The sequence below is a fragment of the Lissotriton helveticus genome, chromosome 3_1 (assembly GCF_964261635.1).
Source record: "Lissotriton helveticus chromosome 3_1, aLisHel1.1, whole genome shotgun sequence".
Classification (NCBI taxonomy): Eukaryota; Metazoa; Chordata; class Amphibia; order Caudata; family Salamandridae; genus Lissotriton; species Lissotriton helveticus.
Genome location: NC_136061.1, coordinates 1,881,729,358 through 1,881,747,606, shown reverse-complemented (window position 1 = coordinate 1,881,747,606; position 18,249 = coordinate 1,881,729,358). Strand labels below are relative to the sequence as shown.

Below are 18,249 nucleotides of genomic sequence, written 5' to 3'. Positions count from 1 at the left end.
CTCCTGCCTTCAAGGGTGAAACTGACACAGCCCCTACCAACTCTCACGCATCTCGCGGTATGCTTGGAATGGATACCAGAGAGGGCCTCGAAGAAACCCTGGGCCTTTTCCAGAGGTGGGGGCTGAGCTGCGGAGCAGAGCAGCAAGCAGGCGATCAGAGGAGCCCCGGACCTTTTCCAGAGGTGGGGGCTCTCAGCTGCAGTGAGGAGCAGGGAGGGGTGAGAGGAGCCTCTGGGGCCAAGGCACCTTCAGGAATGCTTTCTTTCAGGAATTGTCAGTGCAGAGGGGTCCCTTCTGACAGCGGAGGATCTCCGGGAGGCAAGGCACCCTTCACAGTGCGGGGTGCGGCCTCTCCTGGGGGGGCAGAGCAAGGCAGGGCAGCCGGGTGCAATCAGATGCACGGGGTCCAGGCTGCTCGAGTCCCCGGGATTCCGGCGGGAGGGGCTGAAGTCTCCTCAAGGGCTCCGTGAAGCAGGCAGGGGTAGAGGAGCAGCCGGCCTTAGCCCTGGGGCAGAGAGCGACTCCGGGTGGAGCGAGGCTCTCAAGGGCAAGAGGGCAGGCTGGCTCCCGAGTACCACGGCCCTAGGAGGGGGCGAGAGGGGGCAGACTTCACCTCCGGCGGGAGGAAATACTCGGCCTCAGGCAGGGGACGAGCCAAAGCACAGGAGAACCCACTGGTCCTGGGGTTCAGTTCAGGGGGCAAGCTCAATCAAGCCCTTGGAGAAAAGTTTCAAGCACAAATCAGCAAAGTCTTTTAGCAAAGTCTTCTCCTCTCCTTCCTCAGCAAGGCAAGCAGCAGGCCAGTCCTTCCAGCGTCTTCTTCTCCTTCTATTCGGGCAGAGGTTCTTTGTGGTAAAACAGGATTCTGATTTACAAGGAGCAGGGCTCCTACTTTTATACACAGTTTCTTTTGTTCTCACTGGCCAGGGGGGTCTCTGCATAACTGCTCTCAGCTCCTGAGCACTTGTGGTGGGTACTTCTGCTTCTGCATTCAGTGTGAGGGCAGGCACATCAGCCGCTCCCCAGGGGGGCGGAGCCGGCATTGTGAGGACAGGGGCAGCCTGAGCACTTTGTTGACAAGCTTCAGTCCTTCCTGGGCCAGGTGCAGGCTGAGTCATCAGTCGCTCCCCAGGAGGGCGGAGCCAGCATTGTGGGGGCAGAGCACAGCCTGATGCATCATTCAGGGGAAACTCCCACCACCCACTAAGGTGTCATCCTGCTATTCACAACCTGTCAACTCCCAGCCCTGTCACTCACACAACTCAGACAGTCAGATACACACAAAAGCAGAGGCGGGCTGAAATGGTTAGACAAGCAAATGCTAGCTTTCTAAAAGTAGCATTTGCAAACACAGGATATTAAAATAAACTTTACTAAAAGAAGTATTTTATTATTCTGAGTTCAGGCATACTAAACATTAATTTCTACCATGTTCCCTGAACCTGCTGGGATTATAGAGTGTAATAATTCCAGCAGCCCATCTGGCCTAGAAGGGAACTGGTAGCCTTACAATAGTGAAAAACGAATTTGGCAGTAATTCACTATTAGAACATGCCACACACATCAGGGCATGTTCTACCTTACACTTACAATGCACCCTGCCCTCAGGCCTACCATAGGGGTGACTAATATGAAGTTAAGGGAAGGTTTAGGGGCTGGCAAGTGTGTGCACTTGCCCAGCCAGCATGACAGTACCAGACTGCACGCAGGTTCTGCAATGGCAGACCCTAGACACATTTTAAGGCTGCTTCTGTGGGTGGCGCAACCAGCGCTGCAGGCCCACTAGCAGTATTGGCATTCACAAGCCCTGGCACTCCTGGTGCACTTTACTGGGGACTGACAGTAAATCCAATGAACCAATCAGGTATATCAATCACATGTACATTTTACAGTAGGGAGCACTTGCACTGCGGCACGGGTTGGCCGTGGCGCAGTGCCCTGAGTAGCGGACACCAGCAAAAACATTTGAGGCACAACAGCAAAAAGTGGAAGGGAAACTCACGCCAAGGTGCCAGGTCTAACAACGGGTCCTTAGGAAAACACTGGACCTCATGCCTATGTCGGTACGCCAGACCCTAGTCCATGCCCTGATAACATCCAGGCTGGACTATGGAAATGTACTATATCTAGGGGCCAGCGAAAAATACTTCTCGAGACTGCAACGTATACAAAATACAGCGGCCCGTTTGATCCTACAACTGCCTAGAAGGGCATCATCACAAAAAGCTCTGAGGACCCTTCACTGGCTCCCTATTAGGGAACGGGTGACGTTTAAGGCCCTCTGTGTAGGACATCGTATCCTCCATGGGAGAGGCCCTAGGTACCTGCATAACTATCTTAAGCGGTACGAGCCCACACGCCAGCTAAGATCCTGTGGCACGGGGCAGGTGCAGGTCCCGAAGGTAAAAAGAGCTAGAATGGGTGGAAAATCTTTTAGAGCCATGACTGCTAGGTTATGGAACAAGCTGCCAGAAAGGCTGCGCTTGGAAACCTCGGAGCTTATATTCCGTAGAGAGCTTAAAACAGTCCTGTTCCCCAAAACCCAGTGCTCGACGTAGGATTCCCTTCACACTCAGACCTAGACGCTAATGGAAGCAACTGTAGCAACCAGTGCGGGGACACACCTGCTGGTGTAACCAAGCGCTCTATAAAATATATAATAATAATAATAATAATAATAAACTTTCTCTTGACCCAGTTCCTGAGGCGGAAAGCCGGGAGCTGGAGGTACTAATGTATTGCAGGCACTTGTGGTAACTTTAAAAAAACGAAGCTCATTTTTAGATTTGCGTGGTGTCCCTTACTCTGTTTTTAATCTTGCACCACAGCCAGGATCTGCTATTCTTGAGCGCACAGCCGAGCTGAACGCTGTCACGCTCCCACCATCCCCAGCGGCCGCCATCAGACCAGGCGTGCACGCTGACCACGCCCACTTAGGCCACGCCCCCCGATTAACCTACAAAAGCGCTGACCACTAGCGCTTCTGTATTCTCTTGACCCAGTTCCTGAGGCGGAAAGCCGGGAGCTGGAGGTACTAATGTATTGCAGGCACTATTGGTAACTTTAAAAAAAACGAAGCTCATTTTTAGATTTGCGTGGTGTCACTTACTCTGTTTTTAATCTTGCACCACAGCCAGGATCTGCTATTCTTGAGCGCACAGCCGAGCTGAACGCTGTCACGCTCCCACCATCCCCAGCGGCCGCCATCAGACCAGGCGTGCACGCTGACCACGCCCACTTAGGCCACGCCCCCCGATTAACCTACAAAAGCGCTGACCACTAGCGCTTGTGTATTCTCTTGACCCAGTTCCTGAGGCGGAAAGCCGGGAGCTGGAGGTACTAATGTATTGCAGGCACTTGTGGTAACTTTAAAAAAAACGAAGCTCATTTTTAGATTTGCGTGGTGTCACTTACTCTGTTTTTAATCTTGCACCACAGCCAGGATCTGCTATTCTTGAGCGCACAGCCGAGCTGAACGCTGTCACGCTCCCACCATCCCCAGCGGCCGCCATCAGACCAGGCGTGCACGCTGACCACGCCCACTTAGGCCACGCCCCCCCCGATTAACCTACAAAAGCGCTGACCACTAGCGCTTCTGTATTCTCTTGACCCAGTTCCTGAGGCGGAAAGCCGGGAGCTGGAGGTACTAATGTATTGCAGGCACTTGTGGTAACTTTAAAAAAACGAAGATCATTTTTAGATTTGCGTGGTGTCACTTACTCTGTTTTTAATCTTGCACCACAGCCAGGATCTGATATTCTTGAGCGCACAGCCGAGCTGAACGCTGTCACGCTCCCACCATCCCCAGCGGCCGCCATCAGACCAGGCGGGCACGCTGACCACGCCCACTTAGGCCACGCCCCCCGATTAACCTACAAAAGCGCTGACCACTAGTGCTTCTGTATTCTCTTGACCCAGTTCCTGAGGCAGAAAGCCGGGAGCTGGAGGTACTAATGTATTGCAGGCACTTGTGGTAACTTTAAAAAAACGAAGCTCATTTTTAGATTTGCGTGGTGTCACTTACTCTGTTTTTAATCTTGCACCACAGCCAGGATCTGCTATTCTTGAGCGCACAGCCGAGCTGAACGCTGTCACGCTCCCACCATCCCCAGCGGCCGCCATCAGACCAGGCGTGCACGCTGACCACGCCCACTTAGGCCACACCCCCCTCAGGGTTAAATATGTGCATTTACAGGAAGCGCAGCGGACGAGCGCAGCGGGAGCGCCGTTTGCGCGCCGAAGGCGCGCCTAAGGCAAGCCCGTCTGCGCCCGTCCGCGACCAGACGGGACCTGGGGCCAGAAACCTTGGCTCCCACCCCACCCAAGGCATGACTTACAGCTCGGCGGACTTATACAACATAGGTAGGACTGTCACTCCCCAGTGCTCCCATATCTTTGCTCCCACAGAGCTACCCGCCCAATGCCCGGGGTGCAATCACTTCTTCCGTAAATCCCCGTCGACCGCGGCACAAACATACCATATGTATGCGCTCAACTGCCGCTCCTTACCTAAACACAGCCTACAGATTGCCATGCTGCTCGAGGAGCAAAAGCCTGACGCTGTTTTTCTGACAGAAACGTGGCTCACTGCTCACTCTGAACCTGATGTGGTTCAAGCCTTACCCGTAGGCTACCATATCATTAGAGTGGATAGACCGGCAGGGAGAGGCGGAGGGCTGGCGATCATTCTGAAAAACCAGTACCGATGCCGTACTACAGCAGAAACTATCCCTGAGTGCGAAAGTGTAGCATTCTGCATTGAGTTCAATGCGAATAACTCTTTCTCCGGCACCCTGATCTACCGCCCCCCTGAGCCTGTAAAACTGTTCCATAGGTCTCTCCCAGAAATTATAGCGGAAAGAATTCTTTCTTCCGCCAACCACACGATCCTAGGGGACCTCAATCTTCACTTTAACTCCCCCTCAGACCACATTGCCCAGGAGTTACAAGATGACCTGGAAGCCCTCCAACTGTCACAACTGGTTACAGCCCCGACCCATGACAAGGGTAATTTACTTGACCCTATATTTAGCAACTGCCAAGATCTAACTGTTGATCAACCCACCCCCCTTCCATGGTCGGACCATTTTTTGGTCCCATTTACCTGGACCAAACTCAAAACTCCCCAGCCACCGCCCCAACTCACCACCAGGAGGAACTGGTCAAAACTCCCATTGGAGTCCTGGCTGCATAAACTGGACTCCACTCGCCCGCTACCCTGCCTAGACCCCAATGCGGCAAACGCCCACTATGAAAGCTGGATCACCCATTCGCTGGATTCGATCCTCCCGCTTCGTAGATCCTCCTCAAAGAGACTTCAGAAATCAGCCCCCTGGTTCTCTGACTCTCTAAGACAGCTAAAACGCCTTTGCAGGCAACGAGAGAGAGCTTGGCGTCTAGACTTCCTCCCAGATAAAAAGGCTTCCTACAAAGAGGCGATCAAAGCCTACAAAGAAGGGATCAGAACGGCCCAGGCAACCTACTACTCTGCCAAAATACTAGAGGCAAAATCCAAGCCCAAAGAAATTTTTCAAATTATAAAGCAATGTTCCAGTGCCAGCACGGCACCCTCTCCCAACAAAACCCAGGACCAATGCAATGAGCTTGCGGATTTCTTTCACGACAAAGTTCTAAAAATTTACTCTACCTTCCCAACGGCAGCCACAACCCTGGATGCTATTAATCCACCTCCCCCTAGACCACCTCTTCACGTAGACCAGCCTTCCCTCGAGCACTTCCCTCCTCTGGACCTCGACACTTTAAGCAAGGTGGCACGACAAGTCAAGTCTGGCTCTCCTTGTGACCCTGCTCCGCCAGAAATCCTGATGCAGGCAAGCGAAGCCACCCTGCCGGTAATCTTGGATCTTCTAAACACATCCATATCCACTTGCTCAGTCCCCACAGCTTGGAAGCAGGCCATGGTACGGGCGCTGTTGAAGAAACCCAGCCTGGACCCTAATGACCACTCCAGCTATCGTCCCATCTCACTTCTTCCTCGGGTGAGCAAGGTGTTAGAGAAGTATATAAACGCACAGCTGGTCCAGTTCCTGGAGGTCCACGCTCTTTTACACACATCCCAGACAGGTTTCAGACCGAAGCATGGCACGGAAACCGCCCTGCTAGCGGTCACCGAAGAAACTAGAAGGATACTGGACCAGGGAGGATCAGTGGCAGTGATCCTCCTCGATCTAAGTGCCGCCTTCGATACGGTCAGCCACACCATCTTGCTGGACCGTCTCTATAACATCGGGGTTTCTGGTGACGCTTTAAGGTGGTTTGACTCCTTCTTGTCTGGGAGGTCGTTTCAGATCTTCGACGGAGAGACGATATCCTCAAGCAAACCCCTGAGCTGCGGAGTACCACAGGGCTCCTCCCTGAGCCCTGTATTGTTCAACGTGTACATGGGACCGCTGGCGGGTGTTGTCGAACCATATGGCATTAAAATCGTGTCATATGCCGATGACACCCAGCTTGTGGTCTCGCTGGCCACGGAGAACAACAGGCATTCCCCAGCTGACCTGCTAAAATGCCTAGAGGACGTTAAGGGTTGGATGACCAACTCCTCCCTAAAACTAAACGGAGAAAAAACGGAGCCGATGGATGTGGGGTCAAGATCCAAGGAGGCCTGGGACAGGACTAGGTGGGGCTGACTGTACCTGGGCTAGTGGGACCTGGATCCTCAGCACCATCGGATGGCTTGCTACCCTGGTGGAGGTTCAGCAGCCTCTTCGACTGATGAATTGCTGTAACTCAGCACACATCCCTACCAGTGTATGGTGTGGGGGGAGTTCTTACAGACTCTGGGATAGTCTTATAGGCCCATAGTTCTAGTAGAGCCTCCTGCTTAGCCTTCTTATGGCCTGTACACCTGGTCTGTATGTGAGTCTTTGTGTGTTCTATGGTGTTGGTGTCAAACGTTCCCGCTTCAGGCCAGGGAAATACCTTGGGTAGGGAACCTTGCTTGCATGTGGACTAATGGAGTCTCCATAGTGGATTGGGGAACTTGTTTTAAGGATTTTGCAAATTTTTATTGTCGAGAGAGTCTTTTTTTTTTTTTTTGAAGACCTTTATTTGCATCATTAGGATAAACATGTGCGGGCCTACAACCAATCTGGCCGGCCACAAGTCAAAGACGATCATAAAATTCAAAATAAGCGACACTAGGCCAGTGGGCAGGCAAGCAAACATAATTAAACAATGCTAGAAATGGGATAAGCGGCAATAACGGCCCAATATCTGGATCAATGAGGTCCATTTTATGATAGGGGGACAAGGCTCATGACTGACTCACAAACAAGGGATAACCCAGAAACAGGAATACACCCATGCTGAGACGAAAGGAGGGGGGGGGTTTGGGGGGGGAGGAGGATGTAAGGGCACGAGTCGATCGCAGCACAAAATAAACGTAAAATATAGTGGAGAAGCATACAAGTGCTACCAAGATCTTATGTCCCCCACCCAATAACACGCTAACAGAGGCAGGGGGAACGGATAAACTGTACGAACCGAACCCACTTCTAACAATACGAGCCTGGGAAAAAGGGGGAGGGGGGGGGGAAAGGGATAGGGAAAGGGAAGGGGGGAAAAATAGGGGGGGAAACAAAGGGGAAGAAACCAAAAAGGGGGGACAAAAAAGGGGGAGGAAAGGAAGGAGAAAGAACAAAACAAAGAAATATAAAAGGAAAAACACAATCGTGCAAGATGGGCGCCACCCCGGGCCAGGCAACCCGCGGCTAATAGTACAGAAGAAAGTGGAGAGCTGGCGAAAAGAAGGGCATGGCAGTAGCGACGAAGCATCGAAACCGATAAAAGTGGCATAGCAACAGACCCCAACCCACTCATGCCTGAGAAGCGAGGACAGAAGCGGCACCGCTATAAAGGAATAGAAAAGGGCCATAGAACCAAAAGAAAACATCTGAAAGACCCCACCCACCCGTCCCACCCCGCACCCCTGCAGAAGGCTACGGCCTACCCTCCAAACAGCGTGCCTGTCGCCCTAATCCGAAACCCGAAATATAGTAAAAAAGAAAGTAGAGGAAGAAGACAAAAAGAGAAGGAGAAGAAATACAAAACAAAAATAAATGTGGGGGAGGAGCCAGAGGATATGAGCAAACACATTCGGCCGCGACCCTCTCCCGACCAACAAATGAATAAGCATCAAGTCAATACTACATCTTCACATACAGCAAAAATCACAGGGAGGGGAGGAGGAATAGATTGTAACGATTCACCGTATCAGGGAGTACATACATCAGTGCAACGGGCAGGTAAACCAGCAAACTATCATGTCGTACAACTCACCCCCAACCCCTCCTGATCACGAAACCAACCCAATAAAGGAGAATGAGGAGTGGACCACCCAGCACAAAATAATCGTAATATTGTCCAGAGTCACGGCAGTGATATAAATCAGGGAGAGCCTTCGTACGGAGGGAATACAAAAAGTCAATAAAGCAAGTCAATTGTAGTAGCAACGACAGGGCAAGCAAAGGCGAGCCGGAGTCCAGATGCGCAATTCGACAATTCAAAGGTACCCCTCCAGGACAAAAGTTCGAATCCAACGAAGCGGGATCAAACAGCGGCCCACCATAAGTCCCAGGTACCCGGGAAGGAGTAGATCTCCGCGGCGTATGGAAGTCCTCGAAATCCAGGCGGTGAGGAGGCAGAGGGTCAAAAGTCACCGGCCCATCAGTCGACCGAAGAATAACAACAGCAACTCCTGGCGCAGCCGAAGGGGGCGAAGCAATGGCGGCATCAAGACGATGGGGGTGCATGGAAGAGCGGCGGCCCAAAATGGCGGCGAGCCGCATGGGGTCGGCAGAGGCACCGGGGGCCAAGACAGCGTACAATGACATCAAGGCGTCCAGGACATCTCCGGGCGTGGGCGCTCGAGGACACACCCAGGCCTCCGCACAATCCGGCCGGTAAGGAGCACCGATGCAGAGCGGAGCATCCCCCACGTTGTCGGTAGCCATCTTGTGAGTTTCGCCGCCCCACACTCCACCGTGGGCCCCCAAACAGTACCCAAATGGAGGACTTTACAGACCTCCGGAGGCTCCCAACAACGGCCTCACCGGCACAGGATGGGCGAGCGCCCGATGGGGGGGGGCCCCTCCGAACAGTGGCAGGCCCCACAGGCGAGAGCCAGTCGCGGGGTCCAGGGCCGCCGGACAGGACAAAGGCGAAGGGACCCCTTCACACGGTCAGCCCCCAACACATCTCGTCCCCCTCCAGCCGCACGGCCCAGTCGTCGGGGCCGGTTCAGGATCTCCGGGGCACACGCATAATGGTTCCCACCAGTGGCTCACTTTCGCGGCCGGAGCCGGCAATCTCTTCTCCGCCGGTCGGGTCCCGCAGGCGAGGTCCCGGTCTCGGGTGCCCGGAGGCCTCAATCTCACCGAGGGCACAGCTGCGGACCCACAGCACACAGGAACCTCCGGACCAGACGGTGAGTAAGAGTGGATCTTTAAATTTCAAATTCTGTATAGAAGTATCGTAGCAGTGCAGGATATATTGCAGGATAGTCGAGGTCAGCCGGAGGGCCGACGGAGCCGAGCTAAAAGGCGGCCATTCCGTCCTCGAGCTAGGCTCCTCCAATGTCTCGAGAGTCTTTGAATAATTTTGAATTCTAATCTGATTTTGGGAAACAGTGTACACAAGGTGGTACCGAAAACAATCTATTGATCGCAAGCTCTATTAAAAAAAAATCAATCAAAGCATTGCACAGTGGAAATTTAACACTAAACAAATGAGGAATGCAATGAAATAGTAACAACCTGAAACAAAAGCAATTGTCAGTTCAGAGCAGTACGAGTTGATTTGTAGCAGTAAACTAGCAGTTATGACCTTCTGATTTGGACATTTTGGGGGTTATTTCATAAAGCATAGACAGCACTACAAGTGAGAAAAATCTAGAACATACTAAAAAGAGAATGTTTGACAGAAACAAATAGCTATTTTGTCCCCAAAAAACTTGGCCCCCTCCTAGTGCCAATAGCCCAATGAGAGGGGATGCTCCGCGTAATGTGCAGAGCTAAGTGAGCCTGATAGTCTGTCAAAATCGGTTTGGTGGGTAAAAAATAGCAACATTGTGAGCTGAGGAAAAAGGAGCAACCTCATAAGTATTGGTCCTCTGTGGCCAGACACAAGCTACACTTGAATCATGGAGGTCCAAATTTTCCCTAACTTCCAAATTACACACTATATCACACCAAGGGGTTCTGCATACCTGACACCCAGCGGTCCAAGCGGAGAGAAAAAGGGGAACACCTTCAAGCAATCCCTTACTGACACCCAGGGATAAGGCAGCCCCTCTTTCCACTCACCGTGGACCAGGCTATCCCTTTCTGACAGCCAGTGACTGACCATATGCTATGCTCCATGCCCAAGTTAAATATCAAAAATAGTACCTACTTTCACCTTCTCGAAGCGTGATGACTGAGGGAAAAGCAAAAAGTGATCTAGGCGCTTGTCATAGTTTACAATACGCCACATACTGGGACTAAGTATCAGATGTAGTCTCTTAATCTATGACCCCTGCTTCGTAGATTCAGCAGAACTACTAATCAATTATAGCATCTGTTTACTGATCTTTATGCGCAGATGCGAATCTGTTAGTGCCGGCGTTCTTCGGTCGGCAGCATTTAGGCTCGATGAACCATTCTCTCCTATTTGGCTTGCCAAAATGTTACTCGGATATAAATTTACTTTAAATAAATTAAAAGACAAGAGGCGTCTGGCAAAACAGAAACAAGTTGGTTTAATTAAACTCTGTGGCCGGGAGAGCCTCGACAGAGTGCATCGGCTCAAAGTTTCTTTAATGTACAAAGTTTTGGCCGTCATTATATACAGTTCATGAGGTACAATAAAACAATTTCTACATTGCCAATAACATTTCAATCATAAATTAACAAGAAGGAGCGTCAGATGGACACAGATGGCTCTCAACCTGGGGATAGAGCTACTGTGGGCCAGTGACTGTGTGTTCTGATATCCGGCATGAGAAGTGCATGACCGCTACATATGGTGTGTATGTCATGTTCTGATTGACTGAGTGTTTCTATCTACAAGTAATATCTACCTTTGTTGTACTTTTAGCGAATTTTAGCCTTTGGCTGGATGTCTTTTATTGTGGCCATTTGCCTCGGACCTGTTTGTGATGCAACTATCTATCTGTGGGATCGATCAGGGATTTTTCTGGGCCTGCATTTGTCTTTGGGTAAAGAGAGACCTCACCTTTGACCTGGTATTCGATAGACATGGGTGTGGGTCATAGGTCCTTCATAACTACGTATTGTTGACTTAGGGTTGATGAGGTGGTCACCTTGGGTGAATCTGACAGCAATGATGAGAGTTTACTAGAACTGAAACTAATATAGCAGTTATTGGTATCATTCTTATCGACATTCTTTTTAAAAAAACTGTATTAATCATTATTCAAACATATACAGTAAATGATATCTTGACAGTTGTTTCTGATAAAATATATGAACAGGTCCATGCACAAGATGCCATCATAAACCGTGGCACACAGGAATAAAAGGAAGAACCACAATATTACAATGTTTCAACATTGCAAGTTAAATTGTCTCTTGACACATCGTCCCATAGCAGCAATCTCCCACCCTCTGATGTACATAATGTCTTGAGGATTATACTAACACCCGTGCAGTCTGTTCATCCCACGCCTGCCGGTACTATGCCAGCAGGAGTTTGGGTAAGGGCTCTAAGGTCCAGGCTCTATAGATATGTCTTGAGCGGTCTTCAAATACAATGACGGCTGGTGACATTTGAAAGTGGTGGGCGTAAAACAATTGTCATACTTTACCGCAACAAGCGAGCGCAGCGAGCGAGCCTGAACCACCTAAGGGGGCTCGGCAAAAGGAGTGGGCAAATGGTGCATTTTCAAGCAAACCAGAAGGTGTGAAGAACAGCCCTGGAATTCTTTCTGCCCAGAACTCATGATTCTTCCCACCTGGCAGTGCTAAAGGAAAAAATGAAAACCTGCCTCTTCAGGGAGGCTTATCTAGCTCTCTACAAAACTCACAGGATGCCTCCCATCCCATGCAAGGTAAAAATCCCTGAAAAATGTTAAAGTGCAGCAGAGAAGCTCTGTGAACGGAGTAAAGAACGAGTGACCTGATCCTGTCAGATTTTGCTCATTGTGATCCTGTGCGTATGTAGGGGTTTTGGTTACACATGAAATACACCTAAACTCAATATCTATAACAGCATTACAAAGCATTACAAAGCAAAAGTCAGCGCACAACAATTCAATTAAAGGCATAAATAAATTAAGTGAGAGAGATCCCGCTTAAGTGCAGCGACTGATGTAAGGATAAGAACACCACTCTGATCATCTGCCCTCGGTACTCTTCTTCCAACTCTCATGTGCACAGGGCTCTCTGACCTCAGTACCCCTCTTCCATCTCTCCTGTGCACAGGGCTCTCTGCCCTCAGTACCCCTCTTCCATCTCTCATGTGCACAGGGCTCTCTGCCCTCAATACCCCTCTTCCATCTCTAATGTGCACAGTGCTCTCTGCCCTCAGTACCCCTCTTCCATCACTCCTGTGCACAGGGCTCTCTTTCCTCAGTACCCCTTTTCCATCTCTCATGCGCACACGGCTCTCTTCCCTCAGTACCCCTCTTCCATCCCTCCTGTGCACAGGGCTCTCTGCCCTTAGTACCCATCTCCCATCTCTCATGCGCACAGGGCTCTCTGCCCTCAATACCCCTCTTCCATCTCTCATGTGCACAGGTCTCTCTTCCCTCAGTACCCCTCTTCCATCACTCCTGTGCACTCGGCTTTCTGCCCTCAGAACCCCTCTTCCATCTCTCATGCGCACAGGGCTCTCTGCCCTCAATACCTCTCTTCCATTTCTCCATTGCACAGGGCTATCTGCCCTCAATACCCCTCTTCCATCCCTCCTGTGTACAAGACTCTCAGCCCTCAGTAACCCTCTTCCATCTCTCCTGTGCACAGGACTCCCTGCCCTCAGAACCCCTCTTCCAACCCTCTCATGTACAGGGCTCTATGCACTCAGTACCCCTCTTCCATCCCTCCTGTGCACATGGCTCGCTCCCTCGGTGGTATATTTATCACGGATTGCAGTGTGTTCAAGCAGGGCTGGCATGACATTTTGCTTGTTGACTGATCTCATATGTTACTTTGCCCTTCCATCAAACTTCTCTCTTCCCCTGTCATTTTCAAACCTAAAATCGGAAATTACACACAGTGGGTTGTATTCCAGAACAGCTTCCTATGAGTGAATCGCCAAAACATATTGTCATTTGGGGTTTATTTTGGACGCGAACGCAGACAAGATGACAGCACAATCAATTTCAATTTCAATTCAAATGATCTTTATTCGGATTTCGTGCATCCATAAAAGTACATACAGAAGGAAAATACATTTAAAAGCATTATAAAAACACACATAAACAAGTTAAAAACAAGTTATCCAATTAGGTTAAAGCAGCATATGTGGCTTAAAGTGCATAATATATGAAGTGCAAAATGCATAATACAGGAGAGACATTAGTCCATTGATGTCCCTAATTGCAAAATAAAGTTATGTTCCTCCTCGAGAATTGGAACAAAGCACATGTACAATGGAATCACTATTTTGTAGCTGGTACAATGGCTAAGTACACAAAAACATAGGATGGCATGGCACAGCTGTCCATTTAGCCGTGTTCCATGCTTGCCCTCGATTTCACACAGGCTTTAATGAAACAACTAACAGAATAAATGACTTCATCAGTGTGCTACATTTGCAAAAATTGCAGTGCAGAAATGGAGTCTCGTAAATTATATTTGCGGAGTATTGGTCTTAAATATTGACAGGTATACATTTTATAATGGCCACAAAAGAAGAAATAGTGTAATAAACTTTGTTTTACACCATGAGAGCAGGGGCAATCCAGCTCTTCTAATTTTTTATTGTAGCCAATAGGAAAGCTAAGCAAATAGACTATGCTTCCCTCCCGAAACCTGAATAAAAGACTCCGATTCCATCTTCCTATAGGAATTGACAAATATCTTATAGTATTATTTAGCACAATCATTCTGTGATTGCTGAAAATACATACACACTTTTTCCAGGATTGGGATCACCGAAATATAATAATCCAGTATGGTAAATATATTTACCATACACATTGCGGACACAAGAAACTGATTTGACACTTGGAACTTTTAATGTCTGGCGTTACTGATGCTCGTCTCAATGCTACTTTATCGATCGCAGACGATAACAGGCTCAGGGACTAAATTTAGGCGCTACACTGTTCCTGGAAAGCCATGCAGCAGGCCTCAGAGTGTATTTAACAGTTAATCAGCGTTTTCATTGGCTGTTAAACACACGCTGATAAAAACGTGTGCTGAATTTTCACACAATGCCCTGCAACCTTCCAATGCTCTTTCTTAAGGGCCTATTGACAAAGTGAGCTAAGTGTACTGTAGTGTTCTTGCATCCTGTTTATATTATACATGTTTTCTCCTCTACTACTCCAACTTGTAGAATGCTGCAGCTATGATGTATTATAGAATGTTGGGGCTCTGTGGGCTGAGAAGTTCAGTTGACATTGGGCTGAGCATCATGCTGGATGCTCCTGGTGGGGCCGTTATACCAACTTAACTGCATATCTTCTAATAAACATCTTAACTACATCTACAGCGTGGAACTTCATTACTACATTATTCATGGCGACGAGGATGGGATTCGAACCCACGCGTGCATAGCACAATGGATTAGCATGGCGACGATGGATCAACGAATCTACCACTTTAACAGATGAAATGCAACTACTCTAAAGCAAGTGAGCTAAAGAAACTTCTCAAGCAAGAAACCTACAAAAGAAAGAAACGTAATTTAATAAAAAGTACCAGACAAGCAAGAAAGAGGACACGCCTGTTGCCCCATCAGAGTCCACTTCACCGGACAGCTCAAGAACAGGCGTACTACAACATCTAGCAATCAGTCAACAAGCAGAAGCAGAAGCCTTAAAAGTCACAAGAAACCCAATACTGCTAAAAGAAACGTCTGCAGACTTAAAGAAAACAAGGTAAACAGGGGCTGTGCGTGTGACATTGCCACCTGTAAAGGGGTTACATAGTCTGAAGGCATCCACTTTACCATTTTGTGACTGTACTTTTTTAAATAGACTGCCAACCCGTGGTCAACGGAGTTTGTGACTAAACTATGTTATTGTCTCTTTTATTTCAAGCCACTTTGAGTTCTTTTTTGTAACTGCCTGATTACGTTTGGGAAGATGTCTTGTTACAAAGTACAAGAACTTGTCACCTAACAGCTTGTTCTGACAACACTCATAGTTAGCTGCACAGCGAAAGTTGGTTTTAAAAAACCACTGTGACTATGTCAATGTTTGTTTCTAAGGTTAACATTCACCACAGCTTAAAGGATAACGTGAATTGGTGAGACTGTGGCAGCAATTTGGACTATGTGCCAGTTTGGGAAGTCCCTGCTTATTTGTTCATGCATCAATCTTCACTTATGGCGCTTCAAGTTAAAAGCATTTCTTTTGGTTCAAATAATTTACAGCCTCCTTCAATGGCAGTACTTTAGATATACGGAAACTCTTTTTGTTGCTCTGTGGCTGAAAAATGTATTAAACTCTGCAAATGACACTTTCAATATTAAGTTACTTGAATGTACCTATCTACATGAGGAGGCTAACGGCTTTCTTGGAGCAAGTTTTTCCGTTGGTGAGGAGCTCCTTTCCTCTCCTCTGCCTGCTTGATATGATGATGTAATCGAACCTTGCAGGAGGGTTCGGTGAAGGTGACGCGTCATGATCCTCGTCACTAACTCGCCAGCACGTCAGCATGCTTCCTCAATCATACCACCCGGAGCTACGTAATGTGCGTGCCGCCATTATGGGATTTCTAGTCAGTTCTGGTGTCAATGCTGCCTTGTGAGGATGAGGTGGTTAAACGTTGAAATGAATGTTGGAACTGCTTTTAAGGAACGAAGATTGAATGTGGGCAGTAATTCAACAGAGTTCAACACCGTGGTCCGACATCTGATTTCCGAAGGGCATTTGAACAATGAAACACAGATTTTAGCAGCACACAGGAAACGAGGTCGGTCACCAGTATTCCGAAGGGCAAGTGAACTGTGAATTGCAAGAAAAAAGATTAGCGCACAGTAAACGACTCGTGTAATTTCTATGACTGTAAAAAAGAAAAAAAATGATATCTGTAATATGTCGTAGATGCATACATGCCAACAGACCCGATTCAGGCGGGAGACTACCGATTTTAAAAGCCAAAAATTGCTTTATTTTAGCAGTCTCCCGCCTGAAATTGCATTTTCTACAACAGAAGTCAATGGGGAATTTATATTCTCCCGATTTTTTCTTTTAAATCTCCCACTTCCTGGTCCTTAAATGTTGGCATGTATGTAGATGTACAATCTATTTTTCGAAGCACTTATTCTTTCAAAATTTTGTGTTACACTGCCATCTAGTGTCCTTTAGCAGTACAGGACTTGGATTAGGGTTTCTTCAAGTTTGTTGAAGGAAATTTCTTTTCTTTGTTATTCACTTGGAGAGCTGTTTTTTTTTAAGGGAAGTATTTTCTTGGCTCTAGTACTTTATTTTTTTTTAGGGGATTTATTGTTTAGGAGCTGGTTTCCTTACATTTGTTATTCAGTTGAGGTAGTGCACACCTTTTCACTGATTACTTTCCCCTCAAGTTTGAAGGTCTCGCAGCTTTAACAATTTTTTGTCTCACTCTCAATTTTCCTTTTGCATTTGCTCATGTTACAGTATAACTTGTTAATTTTTACTAGTGTATGTGTCTAAGGGGTTCCAGTCCCACCTATGTATTTAGTATTGGGTGTTAGTCCCATACACTTAGTGTTTAGGGGGTTTTAGTCCCACCTACGTTTTTAGTATTGGGTGCTAGTCCCATATACTTAGTGTTTAGGGGGTCTTAGTCCCACCTACGTTCTTAGTATTGGGTGTTAGTCCCATATACTTAGTGTTTAGGGGGTATCAGTCCCACCTACCTTTCTTAGTAATGGGTTTTAGTCCCATATACTCAGTGCTTCTTCACCCTCCCTCGTTGGGACAGGATTTGGGTTAAAATCCCATTATCCTCAGTTTTACGTTTAGAGTCTTTTGTTTGAGAGGCAAGATTTGGGTTGAAGTCCCATTATCTTCTGTTTTTACACTTTATTTTGAGGAAGGATTTGGGTTTAAGTCCCATTATCCTTTTACATTATAATTCTTTAGTTTGAGATACAGGTTTTGGGTTTCAGTCCCATTATACGTATTCTTACATCTACTGCACGAATTTGGGTCTTAGTCCCTTACATGGAAATGTTACTAACTAATTGTTTATTTTTATCTTTTTGGTGGGAAGATGGGTAATGTTGACATCTTTTGTTGTTGTAATAATTTATCCATTTTCTCATGTGTTTCAAATGTTCACACTCTCGTGTTTTAATATTTTTATTGTTATTATATCTTTGAGAGGTGAATTATTTTGTACATCATTCTTGTACTGTGCCTTTCCTTCTTACATGCCTGTCTGGCCAGTGGGTGTGTCTGTCGGTTAGTCATCGGTATTTTCATGCTTAGTTTTCCTCTTTGATTTTTCCTTTTTGTTCGGTTCTTGTCTTTCTCTTGCTATTTATGGAAAGAAGAATGGGTTTGTTCTTCTACGTGTTTTTCATTCTTTAGTTCTTCCTGACCTGTGTTCTCTCCTTTTCGTTTCTTTTGTGGAAGTGAGGGGATAATGTAATATTCTTTTCTTTCGTTCTTTCTGACCTGCATTCTCTCCTTTTGTTCGTGGTTCTTTCTGATCAGCATTCTTTCCTTTTCGTTTCCTTTGTGGAAGAGAGGGGATGATGTAGTGTTCTTGCATCCTGTTTATATTATACATGTTTTCTCCTCTACTACTCCAGCTTGTAGAATGCTGCAGCTATGATGTATTATAGAATGTTGGGGCTCTGTGGGCTGAGAAGTTTAGTTGACATTGGGTTGAGCATCATGCTGGATGCTCCTGGTGGGGCCGTTATACCAACTTAACTGCATATCTTCTAATAAACATCTTAACTACATCTACAGCGTGGAACTTCATTACTAAATGTACATAAAAGAGTACTCATATATTTACCACTTTCCGTAGTCCTAAATACTTTTGTCAATAGCCCCCTCCTGTTCCCCAAGCCTCCGCTATTCTCAATTCTTCAAGGTACCTTAGGTATTTGTGGCCCAAG

At 47.6% G+C, this 18,249-nt stretch overlaps 1 protein-coding gene and 1 long non-coding RNA gene across 2 annotated transcripts in view; both read left to right on the top strand.

Moving 5' to 3' along the window:
* The window catches only part of LOC144823935 (sperm-specific sodium:proton exchanger-like), a 5,382,759-nt gene that overhangs the window by 850,310 nt on the left and 4,514,200 nt on the right, over positions 1-18,249 (top strand). The gene's annotated exons all lie outside the window — the stretch shown is intronic.
* LOC144825195 (uncharacterized) lies at positions 14,524-18,090 on the top strand. The gene is made up of 2 exons (XR_013609328.1): positions 14,524-15,067; positions 15,230-18,090. It is a non-coding gene; the product is annotated as an uncharacterized LOC144825195 (long non-coding RNA).